The following is a 26,921-nucleotide window of genomic DNA, read 5'->3' on the forward strand; positions in this document are numbered from 1 at the left end:
TATGCAAAGAAATCATATCCCAATCCTATTATTAGTAGGATCGGTCGGATAAAGCCACGAATAGAGCACCAGACAATGGTGACCCGGCAGAACTGAGGCCAACATTAGTACGCGTAATAATAACAAAAGGGAAAATATTTAGAAACGAAAAGAAAAACATTATCAAAATTAAATTATTAAAACTAATAATCATAATAAAAATTATTAAAACTAATTCATTATTGCATCATCTTACGAAAAAACACGAAAATACACGAAAATATTCAACGTTAAAATATTAAGTAAGAAAAAAAAAAAACTATACTAATACTACCAACCAATTACTCTATACCTATTTATTACACAACAGTCCAGCTGGTCAGATATGAATAGCATGCCTATGTTTCAATAATTTGAAAAAGTTCTCCTCTGTTAGGAATAAAACAAATTCGATTCGGCACTGTCTGCCTGGCTCAAAAAACTTTGACTCTCTGCACGCGTTTCGTACGCGCCAAACATCTCACCCCGTGAGTTTCTCAAAATTCTTACACTTTTACACATAGGCACGCTAATCTTTATACTAATTCTCCCCCGTAAAATTACTTAAAAATAAAACCAACGATAATAGCAATTTGTTAAAACTTGTTATATTGCTAATCCTACACTTGACTAACAAAAACGACAAAACAAAACTTAACTTATTCGGATAACTTTCAACTATATATTCAAATAATTTTCAACTTAAATTTTTCTATATAAAATAAAAAGTAAAAATTCTTATCTTATGAATCTAGTTGAAAAAAGTTAAAAATTTTTTTTAGCTAAACTCTCATAACAGTTTAAGTAATTTACCAACGATAACATAAAAAAGAAAAACATAAATTCCTTTCTAGTAACCATTAACTTATTTAAAAGATCCTAACTATTTAATGTATATAAGTAAAGAAAAACTTAATATTTTTTACAACTTTCTTGGTCTACATAATATTCTGAACTAATAATTCAAAAAAAAAAAATAATAATAATAATCACACATAAGAAACCTACTTTTTTTTAAATTTCTGGTAGACCTTAATTTAATTAAATTATCCTAACTATTTTATTCCTAGCGCGTAAAAAATAAAAAGTAATCTTGCCTCATTCGTCTTTAAAGATCGAAAAATTTGGCAATTACAGGGTTTGTTAACAACCGCGACTAAAAAGAAAACTAAATCAAAAATAAATGAAAACCGCTAAGACTATTTGTGTTTATCTCTATTTACATCCGTTATGTTTAAAAATATGTGTGTTAAAAATGACAACAAAATGCATTATGCGCGCGAACATTTTCAAACCGTTTAACAATCACTGAGTGTGAGTATGAAATTTTGAACTTGTACACCATGTCTGGGTGGCGCACAGGCCAGGTCAAAATCACTTAAAAAAGAGGCTGAAAGTTAAATTTCTCCGAAAAATGGCCATGTGTTTCGCGCGACCAGGCGTATCTGCGCTAAAGTGTCCCAAAAGCAAAATATTTGGGCTTACTAGAAAAAAAAATATATTCGACTATTGGAATATTATTTTAGAAAATTAAAAATATTTTTGTGGATATATTGCGATTTTTATAATAAAAAGAATAAAATGAAGAAAAAAAATTGCAATTACATCTACGATTATGTGAATTTATAATTTTTATTCATTTATTTATTTTTTTTATTGCTTACTATTCAAACATAATAATGTAATAATTTGTAATACTGTAAAACAAAATTGAGGAGAAAAAAAATAGAATTAACTTAATAGAGCAAGAATTAAAATTGAATTCGATTAAAAAAAAATACAATTTTGTTATTTTATAAATTTTATACTATTGAATATTCAAAACTATTTGCAACGCACCAAAAAAACGCGAAAAATATAATAAAGTTTAACAAATCCATTAAAATACAACAACTAATAAAATTTCACACTCACGCCTTATTTATAATCAAATCAATGATTTATAATTTCAAAATATTGAGATACGCGCGCTTTTTAGAAACAAAACCAGATAAACACATGTAGCGATACACATACGAAAATACACACACATAAAGAAATTGCACGACGTTTAAAATTTGATTTATTTCTATCAACTTCTATAAAAATTACGAACGCATTAAAAATACAACCGAAACACGTATACAGTGGGAGCTACTCGCTTGGTTTTTTATTAAATATTATTTAAATATAAAATAAAAAAATTGTAAGTTGGGGATCGAATACGCTTTCATCATTGTGACAATTTAGGGTTGACGCCCCCTTCTTGGGGGTTGCAATGGCTGCCAAATACTATATTCTAGCCTTGCAACCCCATTACGAAGGGTTACCTTAACACTCCAATTGCCCGCTAAAGTACCTGTAATTACCTGTGGGGGTTAGTAGCTACTATACGAATGAAACCAAGATTACTTTAATAACTAAATCTGTTTAATAGTCAATAATACATCGCGTATGTATTTGTGGAACTTGACTGTACTTGCATACAGTCAATGTTCCCTAACTAATATTACTTATTCTTATATCATGGTATATGTGCTTATAGGGACATACGAGGGGAGAATAGCTACAGCTTATAATTTACATTATCTGACCTTTAAGCTGGACCTGTCTTGTTGCACAACACACGCACAACTAACACTAACGTATCCCAAGGCGTTCGCCTATGGGATACGTCTTAGATGGCTGTTACTTCTTAATTGCAAGGATCTCCGGAGCGTCTGCCTCGATGGACCCCAAGAACCAATAGATAGTTAGCCGTAGTGGTAGGGATGGTGTACCCTGGGGTTGACGACTATCAGGCGACAATAATTATCAATACGACGATAATTATGATTATCGTCACAATATATATATATATATATATATATATATATATATATAATTTGCACAAGCCCGGACCTTCCTTTAAATTCGAGCACATATTGTTTACCACAATGTTGTACATTGGATGCAACACAAACACGCACTGGGTAGAACATGTGGTTCCTTGGTCTAGCGGACGAGCCCTGACATTTCTTTAAATTCGTGTGCCTATTATTTACTACAATGTTGTACATTGGATCCAACACAAACACGCACTGGGTATAACCCGTGGCTCGTTGGTATAGAGGTTTATTGAGTAGACCGCGTGGCTCGCAGGTCTTTGGGTATGATTCCGCTTAAGGTGCGGGAGGTCCCTTTAAATTCGGGCACATATTATCAATAGTATTTGATGATTATATTATTCATCATATATATATATATGATTCATCATATATATATATATATATGATGAATAATATAATCATCAAATACTATCGGGTATAAACAATGTGCATTGAATATTACAGAGTATAAACAGTAACTACTTTACGCCCCCGGGTGGGCTCAAACCACCAACCTTTCGGTTAACAGCCGAACGCGCTAGCCAATTGTTCCACGGTGGCTCCAATCGGTTCTTGATAATTAAATTATATATAGCATAAACAATAATTATACTTATTGAACAATAATGGGTATAAACAACGATTATTCTTACACCTAATAAACTACACTAATCTGTAACGCACGGCGCAACCAGTGCCCAATACCTGTCCATACATCGGGCCCGATTCACTTTACACACAAATAGTTAACATTTACTTCACTCCTATAAAGTATACAAACTATACAAAGTCTACTTTTGGTTTGAGGGACAGCTTCTGAAACGCTGTACCCCCATGTAATAAATAATATGCGCTCGAATTAAAAGAAATGCCCGCGCTCGTCCAGGATTTGAACCCGGGACCTCCACCACCCAAAGCGGTAATCATACCCCTAGACCAACTTACCACATGTTCTACCCAGTGCGTGTTTGTGTTGCATCCAATGTACAACTTTGTAATAAATAATATGTGCTCGAATTTAAAGAAATGTCCGGGCTCGTGCAAATTATATATATATATATATAAATATATATATATATATATATATATATATATATATATGATGAATAATATAATCAGCAAATACTATTGGGTATAAACAATGTGCATTGAATACTCCAGAGTATAAACAGTAACTACTTTACGCCCCCGGGTGGGCTCGAACCACCTACCTTTCTGTTAACAGCAGAACGCGCTAGCCAATTGCGCCACGGAGGCTGTTATCGCACTGTTGATAATGGTAGGAGTAAATTATATTTAGCATAAACAATAATTATAATTATTTAACAATAATGGGTATGTATTGTATTGTCGTAAATAATAGGTACTCGAATTTGAAGAAATGTCCGTGCTCGTCCGGGATTTGAACTTGGGACCACCCGCACCCAAAGCGGAAATCATACCCCTAGACCAACGAGCGACATATTCTACCCAGTGCGTGTTTGTGTTGCATCCAATGTACAACATTATAGTAAATAATATGTGCTCGAATTTAAAGGGACCTCCCGCACCTTAAGCGGAATCATACCCAAAGACCAGCGAGCCACGCGGTCTACTCAATAAACCTCTATACCAACGAGCCACGGGTTATACCCAGTGCGTGTTTGTGTTGGATCCAATGTACAACATTGTAGTAAATAATAGGCACACGAATTTAAAGAAATGTCAGGGCTCGTCCGCTAGACCAAGGAACCACATGTTCTACCCAGTGCGTGTTTGTGTTGCATCCAATGTACAACATTGTGGTAAACAATATGTGCTCGAATTTAAAGGAAGGTCCGGGCTTGTGCAAATTATATATATATATATATATATATATATATATATATATGTGACGATAATCATAATTATCGTCGTATTGATAATTATTGTCGCCTGATAGTCGTCAACCCCAGGGTACACCATCCCTACCACTACCCCTAACTATCTATTGGTTCTTGGGGTCCATCGAGGCAGACGCTCCGGAGATCCTTGCAATTAAGAAGTAACAGCCATCTAAGACGTATCCCATAGGCGAACGCCTTGGGATACGTTAGTGTTAGTTGTGCGTGTGTTGTGCAACAAGACAGGTCCAGCTTAAAGGTCAGATAATGTAAATTATAAGCTGTAGCTATTCTCCCCTCGTATGTCCCTATAAGCACATATACCATGATATAAGAATAAGTAATATTAGTTAGGGAACATTGACTGTATGCAAGTACAGTCAAGTTCCACAAATACATACGCGATGTATTATTGACTATTAAACAGATTTAGTTATTAAAGTAATCTTGGTTTCATTCGTATAGTAGCTACTAACCCCCACAGGTAATTACAGGTACTTTAGCGGGCAATTGGAGTGTTAAGGTAACCCTTCGTAATGGGGTTGCAAGGCTAGAATATAGTATTTGGCAGCCATTGCAACCCCCAAGAAGGGGGCGTCAACCCCAAATTGTCACAATGATGAAAGCGTATTCGATCCCCAACTTACAATTTTTTTATTTTATATTTAAATAATATTTAATAAAAAACCAAGCGAGTAGCTCCCACTGTATACGTGTTTCGGTTGTATTTTTAATGCGTTCGTAATTTTTATAGAAGTTGATAGAAATAAATCAAATTTTAAACGTCGTGCAATTTCTTTATGTGTGTGTATTTTCGTATGTGTATCGCTACATGTGTTTATCTGGTTTTGTTTCTAAAAAGCGCGCGTATCTCAATATTTTGAAATTATAAATCATTGATTTGATTTTAAATAAGGCGTGAGTGTGAAATTTTATTAGTTGTTGTATTTTAATGGATTTGTTAAACTTTATTATATTTTTCGCGTTTTTTTGGTGCGTTGCAAATAGTTTTGAATATTCAATAGTATAAAATTTATAAAATAACAAAATTGTATTTTTTTTTAATCGAATTCAATTTTAATTCTTGCTCTATTAAGTTAATTCTATTTTTTTCTCCTCAATTTTGTTTTACAGTATTACAAATTATTACATTATTATGTTTGAATAGTAAGCAATAAAAAAAAAATAAATGAATAAAAATTATAAATTCACATAATCGTAGATGTAATTGCAATTTTTTTTCTTCATTTTATTCTTTTATTATAAAAATCGCAATATATCCACAAAAATATTTTTAATTTTCTAAAATAATATTCCAATAGTCGAATATATTTTTTTTTCTAGTAAGCCCAAATATTTTGCTTTTGGGACACTTTAGCGCAGATACGCCTGGTCGCGCGAAACACATGGCCATTTTTCGGAGAAATTTAACTTTCAGCCTCTTTTTTAAGTGATTTTGACCTGGCCTGTGCGCCACCCAGACATGGTGTACAAGTTCAAAATTTCATACTCACACTCAGTGATTGTTAAACGGTTTGAAAATGTTCGCGCGCATAATGCATTTTGTTGTCATTTTTAACACACATATTTTTAAACATAACGGATGTAAATAGAGATAAACACAAATAGTCTTAGCGGTTTTCATTTATTTTTGATTTAGTTTTCTTTTTAGTCGCGGTTGTTAACAAACCCTGTAATTACCAAATTTTTCGATCTTTAAAGACGAATGAGGCAAGATTACTTTTTTTTTTACGCGCTAGGAATAAAATAGTTAGGATAATTTAATTAAATTAAGGTCTACCAGAAATTTAAAAAAAAGTAGGTTTCTTATGTGTGATTATTATTATTATTATTTTTTTTTTTGAATTCTTAGTTCAGAATATTATGTAGACCAAGAAAGTTGTAAAAAATATTAAGTTTTTTTTTACTTATATACATTAAATAGTTAGGATCTTTTAAATAAGTTAATGGTTACTAGAAAGGAATTTATGTTTTTCTTTTTTATGTTATCGTTGGTAAATTACTTAAACTGTTATGAGAGTTTAGCTAAAAAAAATTGTTAACTTTTTTCAACTAGATTCATAAGATAAGAATTTTTACTTTTTATTTTATATAGAAAAATTCAAGTTGAAAATTATTTGAATATATAGTTGAAAGTTATCCGAATAAGTTAAGTTTTGTTTTGTCGTTTTTGTTAGTCAAGTGTAGGATTAGCAATATAACAAGTTTTAACAAATTGCTATTATCGTTGGTTTTATTTTTAAGTAATTTTACGGGGGAGAATTAGTATAAAGACTAGCGTGCCTATGTGTAAAATTGTAAGAATTTTGAGAAACTCACGGGGTGAGATGTTTGGCGCGTACGAAACGCGTGCAGAGAGTCAAAGTTTTTTGAGCCAGGCAGACAGTGCCGAATCGAATTTGTTTTATTCCTAACTGAGGAGAACTTTTTCAAATTATTGAAACATAGGCATGCTATTCATATCTGACCAGCTGGACTGTTGTGTAATAAATAGGTATAGAGTAATTGGTTGGTAGTATTAGTATAGTTTTTTTTTTCTTACTTAATATTTTAACGTTGAATATTTTCGTGTATTTTCGTGTTTTTTCGTAAGATGATGCAATAATGAATTAGTTTTAATAATTTTGATTATGATTATTAGTTTTAATAATTTAATTTTGATAATGTTTTTCTTTTCGTTTCTAAATATTTTCCCTTTTGTTATTATTACGCGTACTAATGTTGGCCTCAGTTCTGCCGGGTCACCATTGTCTGGTGCTCTATTCGCGGCTTTATCCGACCGATCCTACTAATAATAGGATTGGGATATGATTTCTTTGCATAACGATCACAACGGCTATCGGGACCAGTCCAGTTATACATCGCATGCGGCACGGTAACGAAAGGACTAGCCAACCTTCGTTAATTAGAGCAGATTGCAGGCACAAAGTGTCTTTTAGAAGTCATATCTCTGCGGGCGCAGGGACACTGGTAAGGGTTTCACTCGGTCTTGCCAAGTACGGACCTGTACCCGACGGTTGGATAAACGCTCTAGTTGTGTGCGTCATACAGCTAGAACGGCCAGTGACACTCTTTCGCAGTTTTTTTTTTGATCAAGTAGCTTTTTTTCTTCACATTTGCCTAATTCTTATTAATTTTAATGTTTTATTATTCTATAACACTTAGTTTTTCTATCATACGCGTAACTTCGTCACTTTTAAAGTTTTTATCCTATTTATCATTATTGCATTATCCGTTCTGTTCGCCATTTTAATATATTCGAATAATGTTTTGTTTTATATATGTATATATCGTTGTGTCGTTTTTTTAGCCGTACGTCGCGAAAGGTTTCGTTTGGTTTACGGATAGAGTTTATAGCCTTTGCTACAAGGTATTGAGAGTATAGAGGGCAAATTTTTTAATCGATAAGTTAAATGTGTTATGGTGGCCCTATTGTTTAAGTGTTATTATATAATAGTTTTATCTCTGTAAAGTATGACAATGATTAAAATTAGATGTAAACTATTATTTTCGTCATGTTTTTTTTTGTTTATTGATAATGTCACCGTAAATCAAACCAAACGAACGTTTGTAGTGTATTACCGCATTTATACCGTCGGCGTTTTGTTAAATGTTCGTGACGCCCTTTTATATGGACAAACTACGATTTGAATTTCATTGAAAATATTTTAATTCTGTCTCGTCAATAGTTATTGGCTCGTGTTTTTGACCGCCCAATCCTGATTAAGGGGTCCGATATGGCAAATAAGAGTTAATGAAACGAGGAAATTAATAAAGGAAACAAGTATGTATGGAGTATTAGAGATAGGGCGAAGTTGATTTTCAGAATCAAGAATAAGTATGTTTAGTTTATATAAAGGAATATATAAACTGATGGATCGTGTCGTAGCCTTCACCACCTTTGTTAATTATTTATTTTCAATATTACGTTTTTTCTTTTTCTTTTATGAATATACCTTAGACAGTTCGACCGTCGGTTGACGTAGCTTTAGTCCGAGGGTCGGGGGCAAGTGGCCCCAGCATAGATTTATACGACGCGATTCATTTCGGGTAAAATTCGCAGTAAAAGATTTTTTTTCTCGGTAGAGACATATGATTGGAAAAAAAATCATTTACTTTTTTTTAAAATATAATAATAATATTAGTTTAGACTTAAGATTCCCCTCCCCCTCCCTTAGATAGGTTGTAGAATTAAGTTTTAGGATATATTAGGATATTTAGTTGTCATGGTGCAGGAACGTGATATAGGAATTTTCGTTTGTTGAGAAAAGGTTTGTTTGTTGCAACAAGATTATATAAATATAAGTCTGCAGGCTTATATCGGGACGCCATATCGGATGTACGTTTTTGTTTTATGCGTATATGAGAATTTTAATGTTTAAAGCCGGGCCCAGTTGTCCACGAGAGCGGACCATTGAGATGTCCAAATCGATGGACGCGTACGGTTTCAATCGGGGAAACCGCCCTTAATCAAACCCGCAGCCGTTGAATATATGTGACAATTATTGTATGAAATTATAGGATTATTTGCGAAGGTACCTTCAGTGAGACTGGAATGGCGCCATAGGTCGCACGTCGCCATTTCCCCGCAAAGGGGGCAACCTTTGAGGGCCCTTGTGCCGAGCTGGGGAACTCTGGGTGTGCCCCGCTTGCACAGGTGATTGTAAGTGCCATTGTTTTTGGGTGGGCATAAGCGGTCGGTCTAGTGTTATTATGGTTGGGCGCTGCGGGGGAAGCAAGAAGGATAACTAGATCTTAGCCCCCATCTGTGGTCTTGTGTTTGGGGGTCATCACACCAGTAGAGGCTGAATTACTGTAAATGTCGCGCTCGTTAGTCATTTAGTTATTAAGAAATTGAGTCAGTTTGAAGCAGAGGTAATAAATTTTTCATTGTTATCGTCACATTAGTTATTTATTTATGTTTTTCAACGCGTCACTACATATTGTCCATATTATCGGGGCTCATTGATTCTGGCGAACTAATTTAGATCTGGGTACGTGTATTTTATAATAACTAATACTACAACCAAGAGAAAATAGGTAACAGCCACACACATAGGTTAGGTTGTTTCAAGATAGCGTAATCTGAAAAAAATTGTACAAGAAAACGTTCTCTTTTAGTAACATCTTAATCTTTCCACGTTGTAATTTTCTTTTTGTTTGTAGCATTATGTATAAATGGTAGTTTTTCTTTGTGTCTAATTTAAATAACATCGCGATTTGAAGTTCAAATAAGTACAGTTTTTTTTCAAACACGAGCTCTGGGAAACCAAATTAATTAAGTTCAAGTTTCAAGTTGAAGGTCAAATTGACCCATATATAAATTTAGTTTTGATATTTGTTTTAAAGATTATGGTGTCGATTTATATATGTTTTTATTGAATACTTGTGATGTTTATTATGATTTCTTTTTGTTTGTTGTTCATCAACCTCTTTGTTAACACATGGGGGGAATAGCTAGTAGGAACCCAATACGTCATATATCTGGCCGCGAAGCACAATTACTGAAGGCACACACCCACAACTACAGTCTACGCTCAAATTCATATTAAGTAAACCGACTCCGGACGGGCAGCCAACAATTATGAATACCGGGTCGTGGACCCCAAACATGAATTAGAACTGGATTTATCAAGAATTAGCAACAATTTTTAGAGCCGAGAACGGCTCTGGTGTGACAGGGGGGCGTGTGACGATAATCATAATTGTCGTCGTATTGATAATTATTGTCGCCTGATAGTCGTCAATCCCAGGGTACACCATCCCTACCACTACCCCTAACTATCTATTGGTTCTTGGGGTCCATCGAGGCAGACGCTCTGGAGATCCTTGCAATTAAGAAGTAACAGCCATCTAAGACGTATCCCATAGGCGAACGCCTTGGGATACGTTAGTGTTAGTTGTGTGTGTGTTGTGCAACAAGACAGGTCCAGCTTAAAGGTCAGATAATGTAAATTATAAGCTTGTAGTATTCTACCCTCGTATGTCCCTATAAGCACATATACCATGATATAAGAAAAGTAATATTAGTTAGGGGAACATTGACTGTATGCAGTACAGTCAAGTTCCAAAAATACATACGCGATGTATTATTGACTATTAAACAGATTTAGTTATTAAAGTAATCTTGGTTTCATTCGTATAGTAGCTTACTAAACCCCACAGGTAATACAGGTACTTTAGCGGGCAATTGGAGTGTTAAGGTAACCCTTCGAATGGGGGTGCAAGGATAGAATATAATATTTGACAGCCATTGGCAACCCAAAGAAGGGGGCGTCAAACCCCAATCGTCACATATATATATATATATTATATATATATATACAGTAAACCCTCGCTTTACGCGGCAAGTGCGTACGTGCAGTATAGGAACCGGCTATAAGAAAACGTATTTCACTTTACAATTCAGGCTAATCGTAGTGCGTTCTAGGAACTTACATAGTGCAGTATGGAACCGTGTTATGAGAGATCAGAGTTGGTACAAATCGCACCATTTTTATTCGCGTTGTATGGAGACCAAGAAATACAAACTTAAGTAGGAGTAAATACGGGACAAAATGACGGTAGGACATTGACACTTTATCCAAAAATGGGCGCGACGCAGTAGTCAGCTCAAAAAGTGTATTAGGCGGCATGTCTAAATCAGGCATGTCTAAAAGATAAGTCGAATAACAAAAGTTAAATCATACACTTGCATAACGAACTTATGGGCTGTTGACCAAATTACCGCCGTAATAAGAGTCGTGTAGTCGGAGGATGTCGGATTTTGATCCGTTGTAGTATGGGACCGTGTGTTTGTACCCCAGAGTGCCGTGTAAAGGAAGGGCCCTTACTATATATATATATATATATATTATATATAAGAATAATATAATATCAATGACTAGGGTATAAACAATGTGCATTGAATATTACAGAGTATAAACAGTAACTACTTTACGCCCCCGGGTGGGCTCGAACCACCAAACCTTTCGGTTAACAGCGGAACGCGCTAGCCAATTGCGCCACGGAGGCTCTATCGCGCTGTTGACAATAGTAGGAGTTAGTAATTATATATAGCATAAACATAATTATAATTATTGAACAATAAGGGTATGTATTGTAGACCAACAAGCCACGAGTTTTATTCAGTGCGTGTTTGTGTTGGAACCAATGTACAACAATGTTGTAAATAATATGTTCTCGATCCAATATACATTACTGTAGTAATAAATGTGCTCGAATTTAAAGAAATCGGGCTCGTGTAAACTACATATGATGAATAATATAATCATCAAATACTATTGGGTATGAACAATATGCATTGAATATTCCAGAGTATAAATAATGACTACTGTACGCCCCCGGGTGGGCTCAAACCAAGAAACTTTCGGTTAACAACCGAACGCGCTAGCCAATTGCGCCACGGAGGCTCTTACCGCTTCTTGATAATAGTAGGAGTAAATTATATATAGCATAAACAATAATATAATTATTGAAGAATAATGGGTATAAATAATATTATCTTATACCCAATAAACTACACTAATCGGTAACCCACGGCGCAACCAATGCCCAATACCTGTTCATACATCGAGCCCGATTCACTTCACACACAAATAGTTAAAATTTACTACACTCCTATAAACTATACAAACTATACAAAGTCTACTTTCGGTTTGAGGGACAGCTTCTGAAACGCTGTACCCCCATGTAATAAATAATATGCGCTCGAATTGAAAGAAATGCCCGCGCTCGTCGAGGATTTGAACCCGGGACCTCCGTCACCCAAAGCGGGAATCATACCCCTAGACCAAGAAACCACATGTTCTACGCAGTGCGTGTTTGTGTTGCATCCAATGTACAACATTATAGTAAACAATATGTGCTCGAATTGAAAGAAAGGTCCGGGCTCGTCCGGGATTTGAACCCGGGACCTCCCGCACCCAAAGCGGAAATCATACCCTAGACCAACGAGCCACGGGTTGTACCCACTACGTGTTTGTGTTGCATCCAATGTACAACATGCCACGGGTTCTACTCAATAAAAACATTTTACACATGATTTGTCACTTACGTTTAATATCTAAGCCAAAATCATAACCCTAGACCAACAAGCAACGGGTTTTATCCAGTGCATGTTTGTGTTGGAACCAATGTACAACATTGTTGTAAATAATATGTTTTCGATTCAATATACAATACTGTAGTAAATAATATGTGCTCGAATTTAAAGAAATGAATAATATAATCATCAAATACTATTGAGTATGTACAATATGCATTTAATATTCCAGAGTATAAACAATAACTGCTTTACGCCCCCGGGTGGGGCGAACCACGACCCTTTGTGTTATTAGCCAAACGCGCTAGCCAACTGCGCCACGAAGGCTCTTATCGCGCTGTTGATAATAGTAGGAGTAAATTATATATAGCATAAACAATAATTATAATTATTGAACAATAATGGGTATGAATAACAATTATTGTACGCCCCCGGGTGGGTTCAATCCACCAACCTTTCGGTTAAAGCCCAACGGGTAAACTATACATATGATAAACAATAAAATCATGAAATACTATTTCGGTTAGCAGCCGAACGCGCTAGCCAATTGCGCCACGGAGGCTCTTGTTGTGCTGTTGATAATAATAGGAGTAAATTATATATAACACAAACAATAATTACAATAGGCCCTTGTCATAATGCTGATAAAACTAGGGATAAACTATATATATATATATATATATATATATATATATATATATATATGATAAACAATAAAATCATAAAATACTATTAGATGTAAACAATTTTTATTGAATATTCTAGGGTATAAATATTAAACATTTTCGCTCGCAGACCCTTGTCGTAATGCTGATAATAGTAGGGGTAAACTATATATATTGTCATGGACACCTTTTTATTTGTCATGAATATCCTTTCATTTTTTTACTATACTCCTTTAGTCATGCTCTAATATATTATTATTGTTTGAACATTCGCGGTTTTTCTACAACCTTACCGTGACGTCGCGATCCTGTAAGAGACTAGTTACTTTAAATATTACTAATGAAAAGGCGTTTGTTCGTTACTTAATTAACTAACCTATATTTACATTTAATAATCACTTATCCTAAAACATTGCTTATTCTAACATGGAACTTATATCTACACTAATCTGGAACCCATGTTGCATCCAATGTACAACATTGTAGTAAATAATATGTGCTCGAATTTAAAGAAAAGTACGGGCTCGTCCGGGATTTGAACCCGGGACCTCCCGCACCCTAAGCAAAAATCATACCCTAGACCTACGAGCCACGCGGTATACTCAATAAACACATTTTACACATGATTTGCCACTTACGTTTATTATCTAAGCCAAAATCATAACCCTAGACCAACGAGCCACGGGTTCTATCCAGTGCGTGTTTGTGTTGCATCAATGTACAACATTGTAGTAAATAATATGTTCTTGATCTAATATACATTATTGTAGTAAATAATATGTGCTCGAATTTAAGAAATGTCCGAGCTCGTCCGGGATTTAAACCCGGGACCTCACGCACCCAAAACGGAAATCATACCCCTAGACCAACGAGCCGCCGGTTTCAACCAGTGGTGTTTGTGTTGGATACAATGTACAACATTGTAGTAAATAATATATTTTCGATCCAATATACAATATTGTAGTAAATAATATGTACTCGAGTTTAAAGAAATGTCCGGGCTCGTCCGGAATTTGAAACCGGGACATCCCGTACCTTAAGCAGAAATCGTACCCCTAAACCAACGATCCAATATAAAAACATTGTAGTAAATAATAGGTACTCGAATTTGAAGAAATGTCCGAGCTCGTCCGGGATTTGAACCCGGGACATCCCGCACCTTAAGCAGAAATCATACCCCTAGACCAACCAATAATAGGCACTCGAATTTAAAGAAATGCCCGCACCCCAATAAACACATTTTACACATGATTTGTCTCTTACGTTTAATATCTAAGCCGAAATCATAACCCTAGACCAACAAGCCACGAGTTTTATTCAGTGCGTGTTTGTGTTGGAACCAATGTACAACAATGTTGTAAATAATATGTTCTCGATCCAATATACAATACTGTAGTAAATAATATGTGCTCGAATTTAAAGATATGTCTGGGCTCGTGTAAACTACATATATGATAAATAATATAATCATCAAATACTATTTGGTATAAACAATATGCATTGAATATTTCAGAGTATAAATAAAAACTACTTTACGCCCCCGGGTTGGCTCGAGCCACCAACCTTTCGGTTACCAGCCGAACGCACAAGCCAATTGCGCCACGGAGGCTCTTATTGCTGCTTGATAATTAAATTATATATAGCATAAACAATAATTATACTTATTGAACAATAAGGGTATAAACAACGATTATTCTTATACCCAATAAACTACACTAATCTGTAACCCACGGCGCAACCAGTGCCCAGTACCTGTCCATACATCGTACAAATAGTTAACATTTACTTCACTCCTATAAACTATACAAACTATACAAAGTCTACTTTCGGTTTGAGGGACAGCTTCTGAAACGCTGTACCCCCATGTAATAAATAATATGCGCTCGAATTAAAAGAAATGCCCGCGCTCGTCCAGGATTTGACCCGGGACCTCCCCCACCTAAAGCGGGAATCATACCCCTAGACCAACTAACCACATTTTCTACCCAGTGCGTGTTTGTGTTGCATCCAATGTACAACATTGTGGTAAACAATATGCGCCCGAATTTAAAGGAAGGTCCGGGCTCGTGCAAATTATATATATATATATATATATATATATATATATATATATAATATGATGAATAATATAATCATCAAATACTATTGGGTATAAACAATGTGCATTGAATATTACAGAGTATAACAGTAACTAGTTTACGTCCCGGGTGGGCTCGAACCACCAACCTTCGGTTAACAGCAGAAACGCTAGCCAATTGCGCCACGGAGGCTCTTATCGCGCTGTTGATAATAGTAGGAGTAAATTATATATAGCATAAACAATAATTATAATTATTGAACAATAATGGGTATGTATTGTAGACCAACAAGCCACGAGTTTTATTCAGTGCGTTGTTTGTGTTGGAACCAATGTACAACAATGTTGTAAAAATATGTTCTCGATCCAATATACATTACTGTAGTAAATAATATGTGCTCGAATTAAAGAAATGTCCGGGCTCGTGTAAACTGCATATATGATGAATAATATAATCATCAAATACTATTGGGTATAAACAATATGCATTGAATATTCCAGAGTATAAATAATGACTACTGTACGCCCCGGGTGGGCTCAAACCACGAAACTTTCGGTTAACAACCGAACGCGCTAGCCAATTGCGCCACGGAGGCTCTTACCGCTTCTTGATAATAGTAGGAGTAAATTATATAGCATAAACAATATATATAATTAATGAAGAATAATGGGTATAAATAACAATTATTCTTATACCCAATAAACTACACTAATCGGTAACCCACGGCGCAACAATGCCCAATACCTGTCATACATCGGGCCCCGATTCACTTCACACACAAATAGTTAACATTTACTTCACTCCTATAAACTATACAAACTATACAAAGTCTACTTTCGGTTTGAGGGACAGCTTCTGAAACGCTGTACCCCCATGTAATAAATAATATGCGCTCGAATTGAAAGAAATGCCCGCGCTCGTCCGGGATTTGAACCCGGGACATCCCCCACCCATAACGCGAATCATACCCCTAGACCAAGAAACCACATGTTCTACGCAGTGCGTGTTTGTGTTGCATCCAATGTACAACAATGTAGTAAATAATATGTGCTCGAATTTAAAGAAAGGTCCGGGCTCGTCCGGGATTTGAACACGGGACCTCCCGCACCCAAAGCGAAAATCATACCCCTAGACCAACGAGCCACGGGTTGTACCCACTGCGTATTTGTGTTCCATCCAATGTACAACATGCCACGGGTTCTACTCAATAAACACATTTTACACATGATTTGCCGCTTACGTTTAATATCTAAGCCAAAATCATAACCCTAGACCAACAAGCCACGAGTTTTATTCAGTGCGTGTTTGTGTTGGAACTAATGTACAACATTGTTGTAAATAATATGTTTTCGATCCAATATACAATACTGTAGTAAATAATATGTGCTCGAATTTAAAGAAATGAATAATATAATCATCAAATACTATTGAGTATATACAATATGCATTGAATATTCCAGAGTATAAACAATAACTGCTTTACGCGCCTGGGTGGGGTCGAACCACGAACCTTTGGGCTATTAGCCGAACGCGCTAGCCAATTGCGCCACGGAGGCTCTTATCGCGCTGTTGATAATAGTAGGAGTAAATTATATATAGCATAAACAATAATTATAATTATTGAACAATAATGGGTATGAATAACAATTATTGTACGCCCCCGGGCGGGTTCAATCCACCAACCTTTCGGTTAAAGCCCAACGGGTAAACTATACATATGATAAACAATAAAATCATGAAATACTATTTCGGTTAGCAGCCGAACGCGCTAGCCAATTGCGCCACGGAGGCTCTTGTTGTGCTGTTGATAATAATAGGAGTAAATTATATATAACACAAACAATAATTACAATAGGCCCTTGTCATAATGCTGATAAAACTAGGGATAAACTATATATATATATATATATATATATATATATATATGATAAACAATAAAATCATGAAATACTATTAGATGTAAACAATTTTTATTGAATATTCTAGGGTATAAATATTAAACATTTTCGCTCGCAGACCCTTGTCGTAATGCTGATAATAGTAGGGGTAAACTATATATATTGTCATGGACACCTTTTTATTTGTCATGAATATCCTTTCATTTTTTTACTATACTCCTTTAGTCATGCTCTAATATATTATTATTGTTTGAACATTCGCGGTTTTTCTACAACCTTACCGTGACGTCGCGATCCTGTAAGAGACTAGTTACTTTAAATATTACTAATGAAAAGGCGTTTGTTCGTTACTTAATTAACTAACCTATATTTACATTTAATAATCACTTATCCTAAAACATTGCTTATTCTAACATGGAACTTATATCTACACTAATCTGGAACCCATGTTGCATCCAATGTACAACATTGTAGTAAATAATATGTGCTCGAATTTAAAGAAAAGTACGGGCTCGTCCGGGATTTGAACCCGGGACCTCCCGCACCCTAAGCAAAAATCATACCCCTAGACCTACGAGCCACGCGGTATACTCAATAAACACATTTTACACATGATTTGCCACTTACGTTTATTATCTAAGCCAAAATCATAACCCTAGACCAACGAGCCACGGGTTCTATCCAGTGCGTGTTTGTGTTGCATTCAATGTACAACATTGTAGTAAATAATATGTTCTTGATCTAATATACATTATTGTAGTAAATAATATGTGCTCGAATTTAAAGAAATGTCCGAGCTCGTCCGGGATTTAAACCCGGGACCTCACGCACCCAAAACGGAAATCATACCCCTAGACCAACGAGCCGCCGGTTTCACCCAGTGTGTGTTTGTGTTGGATACAATGTACAACATTGTAGTAAATAATATATTTTCGATCCAATATACAATATTGTAGTAAATAATATGTACTCGAGTTTGAAGAAATGTCCGGGCTCGTCCGGAATTTGAACCCGGGACATCCCGTACCTTAAGCAGAAATCGTACCCCTAAACCAACGATCCAATATAAAACATTGTAGTAAATAATAGGTACTCGAATTTGAAGAAATGTCCGAGCTCGTCCGGGATTTGAACCCGGGACATCCCGCACCTTAAGCAGAAATCATACCCCTAGACCAACCAATAATAGGCACTCGAATTTAAAGAAATGCCCGCACCCCAATAAACACATTTTACACATGATTTGTCTCTTACGTTTAATATCTAAGCCGAAATCATAACCCTAGACCAACAAGCCACGAGTTTTATTCAGTGCGTGTTTGTGTTGGAACCAATGTACAACAATGTTGTAAATAATATGTTCTCGATCCAATATACAATACTGTAGTAAATAATATGTGCTCGAATTTAAAGATATGTCTGGGCTCGTGTAAACTACATATATGATAAATAATATAATCATCAAATACTATTTGGTATAAACAATATGCATTGAATATTTCAGAGTATAAATAAAAACTACTTTACGCCCCCGGGTTGGCTCGAGCCACCAACCTTTCGGTTACCAGCCGAACGCACAAGCCAATTGCGCCACGGAGGCTCTTATTGCTGCTTGATAATTAAATTATATATAGCATAAACAATAATTATACTTATTGAACAATAATGGGTATAAACAACGATTATTCTTATACCCAATAAACTACACTAATCTGTAACCCACGGCGCAACCAGTGCCCAGTACCTGTCCATACATCGTACAAATAGTTAACATTTACTTCACTCCTATAAACTATACAAACTATACAAAGTCTACTTTCGGTTTGAGGGACAGCTTCTGAAACGCTGTACCCCCATGTAATAAATAATATGCGCTCGAATTAAAAGAAATGCCCGCGCTCGTCCAGGATTTGACCCGGGACCTCCCCCACCTAAAGCGGGAATCATACCCCTAGACCAACTAACCACATTTTCTACCCAGTGCGTGTTTGTGTTGCATCCAATGTACAACATTGTGGTAAACAATATGCGCCCGAATTTAAAGGAAGGTCCGGGCTCGTGCAAATTATATATATATATATATATATATATATATATATATATATATATATATATGATGAATAATATAATCATCAAATACTATTGGGTATAAACAATGTGCATTGAATATTACAGAGTATAAACAGTAACTAGTTTACGTCCCCGGGTGGGCTCGAACCACCAACCTTTCGGTTAACAGCAGAAACGCTAGCCAATTGCGCCACGGAGGCTCTTATCGCGCTGTTGATAATAGTAGGAGTAAATTATATATAGCATAAACAATAATTATAATTATTGAACAATAATGGGTATGTATTGTAGACCAACAAGCCACGAGTTTTATTCAGTGCGTTGTTTGTGTTGGAACCAATGTACAACAATGTTGTAAATAATATGTTCTCGATCCAATATACATTACTGTAGTAAATAATATGTGCTCGAATTTAAAGAAATGTCCGGGCTCGTGTAAACTGCATATATGATGAATAATATAATCATCAAATACTATTGGGTATAAACAATATGCATTGAATATTCCAGAGTATAAATAATGACTACTGTACGCCCCCGGGTGGGCTCAAACCACGAAACTTTCGGTTAACAACCGAACGCGCTAGCCAATTGCGCCACGGAGGCTCTTACCGCTTCTTGATAATAGTAGGAGTAAATTATATATAGCATAAACAATATATATAATTAATGAAGAATAATGGGTATAAATAACAATTATTCTTATACCCAATAAACTACACTAATCGGTAACCCACGGCGCAACCAATGCCCAATACCTGTTCATACATCGGGCCCGATTCACTTCACACACAAATAGTTAACATTTACTTCACTCCTATAAACTATACAAACTATACAAAGTCTACTTTCGGTTTGAGGGACAGCTTCTGAAACGCTGTACCCCCATGTAATAAATAATATGCGCTCGAATTGAAAGAAATGCCCGCGCTCGTCCGGGATTTGAACCCGGGACATCCCCCACCCACAACGCGAATCATACCCCTAGACCAAGAAACCACATGTTCTACGCAGTGCGTGTTTGTGTTGCATCCAATGTACAACAATGTAGTAAATAATATGTGCTCGAATTTAAAGAAAGGTTCGGGCTCGTCCGGGATTTGAACACGGGACCTCCCGCACCCAAAGCGAAAATCATACCCCTAGACCAACGAGCCACGGGTTGTAGCCACTGCGTATTTGTGTTCCATCCAATGTACAACATGCCACGGGTTCTACTCAATAAACACATTTTACACATGATTTGCCGCTTACGTTTAATATCTAAGCCGAAATCATAACCCTAGACCAACAAGCCACGAGTTTTATTCAGTGCGTGTTTGTGTTGGAACTAATGTACAACATTGTTGTAAATAATATGTTTTCGATCCAATATACAATACTGTAGTAAATAATATGTGCTCGAATTCAAAGAAATGAATAATATAATCATCAAATACTATTGAGTATATACAATATGCATTGAATATTCCAGAGTATAAACAATAACTGCTTTACGCGCCTGGGTGGGGTCGAACCACGAACCTTTGGGCTATTAGCCGAACGCGCTAGCCAATTGCGCCACGGAGGCTCTTATCGCGCTGTTGATAATAGTAGGAGTAAATTATATATAGCATAAACAATAATTATAATTATTGAACAATAATGGGTATGAATAACAATTATTGTACGCCCCCGGGCGGGTTCAATCCACCAACCTTTCGGTTAAAGCCCAACGGGTAAACTATACATATGATAAACAATAAAATCATGAAATACTATTTCGGTTAGCAGCCGAACGCGCTAGCCAATTGCGCCACGGAGGCTCTTGTTGTGCTGTTGATAATAATAGGAGTAAATTATATATAACACAAACAATAATTACAATAGGCCCTTGTCATAATGCTGATAAAACTAGTAATAAACTATATATATGATAAACAATAAAATCATGATATACTATTAGATATAAACAATTTTTATTGAATATTCTAGGGTATAAATATTAAACATTTTCGCTCGCAGACCCTTGTCGTAATGCTGATAATAGTAGGGGTGAACTATATATATTGTCATGGACACCTTTTTATTTGTCATGAATATCCTTTCATTTTTTTACTATACTCCTTTAGTCATGCTCTAATATATTATTATTGTTTGAACATTCGCGGTTTTTCTACAACCTTACCGTGACGTCGCGATCCTGTAAGAGACTAGTTACTTTAAATATTACTAATGAAAAGGCGTTTGTTCGTTACTTAATTAACTAACCTATATTTACATTTAATAATCACTTATCCTAAAACATTGCTTATTCTAACATGGAACTTATATCTACACTAATCTGGAACCCATGTTGCATCCAATGTACAACATTGTAGTAAATAATATGTGCTCGAATTTAAAGAAAAGTCCGGGCTCGTCCGGGATTTGAACCCGGGACCTCCCGCACCCTAAGCAAAAATCATACCCCTAGACCTACGAGCCACGCGGTATACTCGATAAACACATTTTACACATGATTTGCCACTTACGTTTATTATCTAAGCCAAAACCATACCCCTAGACCAACGAGCCACGGGTTCTATCCAGTGCGTGTTTGTGTTGCATCCAATGTACAACATTGTAGTAAATAATATGTTCTTGATCTAATATACATTATTGTAGTAAATAATATGTGCTCGAATTTAAAGAAATGTCCGAGCTCGTCCGTGATTTAAACCCGGGACCTCACGCACCCAAAACGGAAATCATACCCCTAGACCAACTAGCCGCCGGTTTCACCCAGTGTGTGTTTGTGTTGGTTACAATGTACAACATTGTACTAAATAATATATTTTCGATCCAATATACAATATTGTAGTAAATAATATGTACTCGAGTTTAAAGAAATGTCCGGGCTCGTCCGGAATTTGAACCCGGGACATCCCGTACCTTAAGCAGAAATCGTACCCCTAAACCAACGATCCAATATAAAACATTGTAGTAAATAATAGGTACTCGAATTTGAAGAAATGTCCGGTCTCGTCCGGGATTTGAACCCGGGACATCCCGCACCTTAAGCAGAAATCATACCCCTAGACCTACCAATAATAGCCACTCGAATTTAAAGAAATGCCCGCACCCCAATAAACACATTTTACACATGATTTGCCTCTTACGTTTAATATCTAAGCCGAAATCATAACGCTAGACCAACAAGCCACGAGTTTTATTCAGTGCGTGTTTGTGTTGGAACCAATGTACAACAATGTTGTAAATAATATGTTCTCGATCCAATACACAATACTGTAGTAAATAATATGTGCTCGAATTTAAAGATATGTCTGGGCTCGTGTAAACTACATATATGATAAATAATATAGTCATCAAATACTATTTGGTATAAACAATATGCATTGAATATTTCAGAGTATAATAAATAAAAACTACTTTACGCCCCCGGGTTGGCTCGAACCACCAACCTTTCGGTTACCAGCCGAACGCACAAGCCAAATGCGCCACGGAGGCTCTTATTGCTGCTTGATAATTAAATTATATATAGCATAAACAATAATTATACTTATTGAACAATAATGGGTATAAACAACGATTATTCTTATACCCAATAAACTACACTAATCTGTAACCCACGGCGCAACCAGTGCCCAGTACCTGTCCATACATCGGGCCCGATTCACTTTACACACAAATAGTTAATATTTACTTCATTCCTATAAACTATACAAAGTCTACTTTCGGTTTGAGGGACAGCTTCTGAAACGCTGTACCCCCATGTAATAAATAATATGCGCTCGAATTAAAAGAAATGCCCGCGATCGTCCAGGATTTGACCCGGGACCTCCCCCACCTAAAGCGGGAATCATACCCCTAGACCAACTAACCACATGTTCTACCCAGTGCGTGTTTGTGTTGCATCCAATGTACAACATTGTAGTAAATAATATGTGCTCGAATTTAAAGAAAAGTCCGGGCTCGTCCGGGATTTGAACCCGGGACCTCCCGCACCCAAAGCGGGAATCATACCCCTAGGCCAACGAGCCACGGGTTGTACCCACTGCGTATTTGTGTTCCATCCAATGTACAACATGCCACGGGTTCTACTCAATAAACACATTTTACACATGATTTGCCGCTTACGTTTAATATCTAAGCCGAAATCATAACCCTAGACCAACAAGCCACGAGTTTCATTCAGTGCGTGTTTGTGTTGGAACTAATGTACAACATTGTTGTAAATAATATATTTTCGATCCAATATACAATACTGTAGTAAATAATATGTGCTCAAATTTAAAGATATGTCCGGGGCTCGTACGGTATTTATCCCGATACCTCCCGCACCCAAAGTGGGAATCATACCCCTAGACTGCCCACTGCGTGTTTGTGTTGGATCCAATGTACAACATTGTAGTGAACAATAGGCATTCGAATTTAAAGAAATGCCCGGGCTCGTCCGGGATTTGAACCCGGGACCTCCCGCACCCAAAACGGGAATCATACCCCTAGACCAAAGAACCACATGTTCTACCCAGTGCGTGTTTGTGTTGCATCCAATGTACAACATTGTGGTAAACAATATGTGCTCGAATTTAAAGGAAGGTCCGGGCTCGTGCAAATTATATATTTATATATATATATATATATTATAATATATATATATAATATATATATATATATATATATAAATATATGATAAATAATATAATCATCAAATACTATTGGGTATAAACAACGTGCATTGAATATTACAGAGTATAAACAGTAACTAGTTTACGCCCCCGGGTGGGCTCGAACCACCAACCTTTCGGTCAACAGCAGAACGCGCTAGCCAATTGCGCCACGGAGGCTCTTATCGCGCTGTTGATAATAGTAGGAGTAAATTATATATAGCATAAACAATAATTATATTTATTGAACAATAATGGGTATGTATTGTAGACCAACAAGCCACGAGTTTTATTCAGTGCGTGTTTGTGTTGGAACCAATGTACAACAATGTTGTAAATAATATGTTCTCGATCCAATATACATTACTGTAGTAAATAATATGTGCTCGAATTTAAAGAAATGTCCGGGCTCGTGTAAACTACATATATGATGAATAATATAATCATCAAATACTATTGGGTATAAACAATATGCATTGAATATTCCAGAGTATAAAAAATGACTACTGTACGCCCCCGGGTGGGCTCAAACCACGAAACTTTCGGTTAACAACCGAACGCGCTAGCCAATTGCGCCACGGAGGCTCTTACCGCTTCTTGATAATAGTAGGAGTAAATTATATATAGCATAAACAATATATATAATTATTGAAGAATTATGGGTATAAATAACAATTATTCTAATACCCAATAAACTATACTAATCGGTAACCCACGGCGCAACCAATGCCCAATACCTATTCATACATCGGGCCCGATTCACTTCACACACAAATAGTTAACATTTACTTCACTCCTATAAACTATACAAACTATACAAAGTCTGCTTTCGGTTTGAGGGACAGCTTCTGAAACGCTGTACCCCCATGTAATAAATAATAAGCGCTCGAATTGAAAGAAATGCCCGCGCTCGTCCAGGATTTGAACCCGGGACATCCCCCACCCATAACGCGAATCATACCCCTAGACCAAGGAACCACATGTTCTACGCAGTGCGTGTTTGTGTTGCATCCAAAGTACAACAATGTCGTAAATAATATGTGCTCGAATTTAAAGAAAGGTCCGGGCTCGTCCGGGATTTGAACACGGGACCTCCCGCAGCCAAAGCGGAAATCATACCCCTAGACCAACGAGCCACGGGTTGTACCACTGCGTATTTGTGTTCCATCCAATGTACAACATGCCACGGGTTCTACTCAATAAACACATTTTACACATGATTTGCCGCTTACGTTTAATATCTAAGCCAAAATCATAACCCTAGACCAACAAGCCACGAGTTTTATTCAGTGCGTGTTTGTGTTGGAACTAATGTACAACATTGTTGTAAATAATATGTTTTCGATCCAATATACAATACTGTAGTAAATAATATGTGCTCGAATTTAAAGATATGTCCGGGGCTCGTCCGGTATTTATCCCGATACCTCCCGCACCCAAAGTGGGAATCATACCCCTAGACTGCCCACTGCGTGTTTGTGTTGGATCCAATGTACAACATTGTAGTGAACAATAGGCACTCGAATTTAAAGAAATGTCCGGGCTCGTCCGTATTTGTGTTGCATCCAATGTACAACATGCCACGGGTTCAGAATATAAATAATAACTACTTTACGCCCCGGGGTGGGCTCCAACTACCAACCTTTCGGTTAACAGCCGAACGCGCTAGCCAATTGTGCCACGGAGGCTCTAACCGCTTCTTGATAATTAAATTATATATAGCATAAACAATAATTATACAAATATATAGTATACAAACTATACAAAGTCTACTTTTGGTTTGAGGGACAGCTTCTGAAACGCTGTACCCCCATGTAATAAATTATATGCGCTCGAATTAAAAGAAATGCCCGCGCTCGTCCAGGATTTGAACCCGCGACCTCCCCCACCCAAAGCGGTAATCATACCCCTCGACCAACTAACCACATGTTCTACCCAGTGCGTGTTTGTGTTGCATCCAATGTACAACTTTGTAATAAATAATATGTGCTCGAATTTAAAGAAAAGTCCAGGCTCGTCCGGGATTTGAACCCGGGACCTCCCGCACCCTAAGCGGAAATCATACCCCTAGACCAACCAATAATAGGCACTCGAATTTAAAGAAATGCCCGCACCCCAATAAACACATTTTACACATGATTTGCCTCTTACGTTTAATATCTAAGCCGAAATCATAACCCTAGACCAACAAGCCACGAGTTTTATTCAGTGCGTGTTTGTGTTGGAACCAATGTACAACAATGTTGTAAATAATATGTTCTCGATCCAATATACAATACTGTAGTAAATAATATGTGCTCGAATTTAAAGATATGTCTGGGCTCGTGTAAACTACATATATGATAAATAATATAATCATCAAATACTATTTGGTATAAGCAATATGCATTGAATATTTCAGAGTATAAATAAAAACTACTTTAAGCCCCCGTGTTGGCTCGAACCACCAACCTTTAGGTTACCAGCCAAACGCACAAGCCAATTGCGCCACGGAGGCTCTTATTGCTTCTTGATAATTAAATTATATATAGCATAAACAATAATTATACTTACTGAACAATAATGGGTATGAACAACGATTATTCTTATACCCAATAAACTACACTAATCTGTAACCCACGGCGCAACCAGTGCCCAGTACCTGTCCATACATCGGGCCCGATTCACTTTACACACAAATAGTTAACATTTACTTCACTCCTATAAACTATACAAACTATACAAAGTCTACTTTCGGTTTGAGGGACAGCTTCTGAAACGCTGTACCCCC

At 36.4% G+C, this 26,921-nt stretch overlaps 11 non-coding genes across 11 annotated transcripts; all 11 read right to left on the reverse strand.

Moving 5' to 3' along the window:
• Positions 1-4,047: 4,047 nt before the first annotated feature.
• On the reverse strand, positions 4,048-4,121 carry Trnan-guu. Its single transcript has one exon. It is a non-coding gene; the product is annotated as a tRNA-Asn (tRNA).
• An 8,514-nt stretch (positions 4,122-12,635) lies between these two features.
• On the reverse strand, positions 12,636-12,706 carry Trnap-ugg. Its single transcript has one exon. It is a non-coding gene; the product is annotated as a tRNA-Pro (tRNA).
• A 3,899-nt stretch (positions 12,707-16,605) lies between these two features.
• Positions 16,606-16,677, reverse strand: Trnap-ugg. Its single transcript has one exon. It is a non-coding gene; the product is annotated as a tRNA-Pro (tRNA).
• Positions 16,678-17,940: 1,263 nt separating this feature from the next.
• On the reverse strand, positions 17,941-18,012 carry Trnap-agg. Its single transcript has one exon. It is a non-coding gene; the product is annotated as a tRNA-Pro (tRNA).
• A 2,575-nt stretch (positions 18,013-20,587) lies between these two features.
• Positions 20,588-20,659, reverse strand: Trnap-ugg. Its single transcript has one exon. It is a non-coding gene; the product is annotated as a tRNA-Pro (tRNA).
• Positions 20,660-21,896: 1,237 nt separating this feature from the next.
• On the reverse strand, positions 21,897-21,968 carry Trnap-agg. The gene has a single exon. It is a non-coding gene; the product is annotated as a tRNA-Pro (tRNA).
• Positions 21,969-22,917: 949 nt separating this feature from the next.
• Trnat-ggu lies at positions 22,918-22,991 on the reverse strand. Its single transcript has one exon. It is a non-coding gene; the product is annotated as a tRNA-Thr (tRNA).
• Positions 22,992-23,452: 461 nt separating this feature from the next.
• On the reverse strand, positions 23,453-23,524 carry Trnap-ugg. Its single transcript has one exon. It is a non-coding gene; the product is annotated as a tRNA-Pro (tRNA).
• Positions 23,525-23,929: 405 nt separating this feature from the next.
• On the reverse strand, positions 23,930-24,001 carry Trnap-ugg. Its single transcript has one exon. It is a non-coding gene; the product is annotated as a tRNA-Pro (tRNA).
• Positions 24,002-24,257: 256 nt separating this feature from the next.
• Trnan-guu lies at positions 24,258-24,331 on the reverse strand. Its single transcript has one exon. It is a non-coding gene; the product is annotated as a tRNA-Asn (tRNA).
• Positions 24,332-25,215: 884 nt separating this feature from the next.
• Positions 25,216-25,287, reverse strand: Trnap-ugg. Its single transcript has one exon. It is a non-coding gene; the product is annotated as a tRNA-Pro (tRNA).
• Between the last annotated feature and the right edge of the window lie 1,634 nt (positions 25,288-26,921).

Source organism: Ctenocephalides felis, unplaced genomic scaffold (genome assembly GCF_003426905.1).
Source record: "Ctenocephalides felis isolate EL2017-DRISC unplaced genomic scaffold, ASM342690v1 CF-g0.4_SCAFFOLD_03428, whole genome shotgun sequence".
NCBI classification, from domain to species: domain Eukaryota; kingdom Metazoa; phylum Arthropoda; class Insecta; order Siphonaptera; family Pulicidae; genus Ctenocephalides; species Ctenocephalides felis.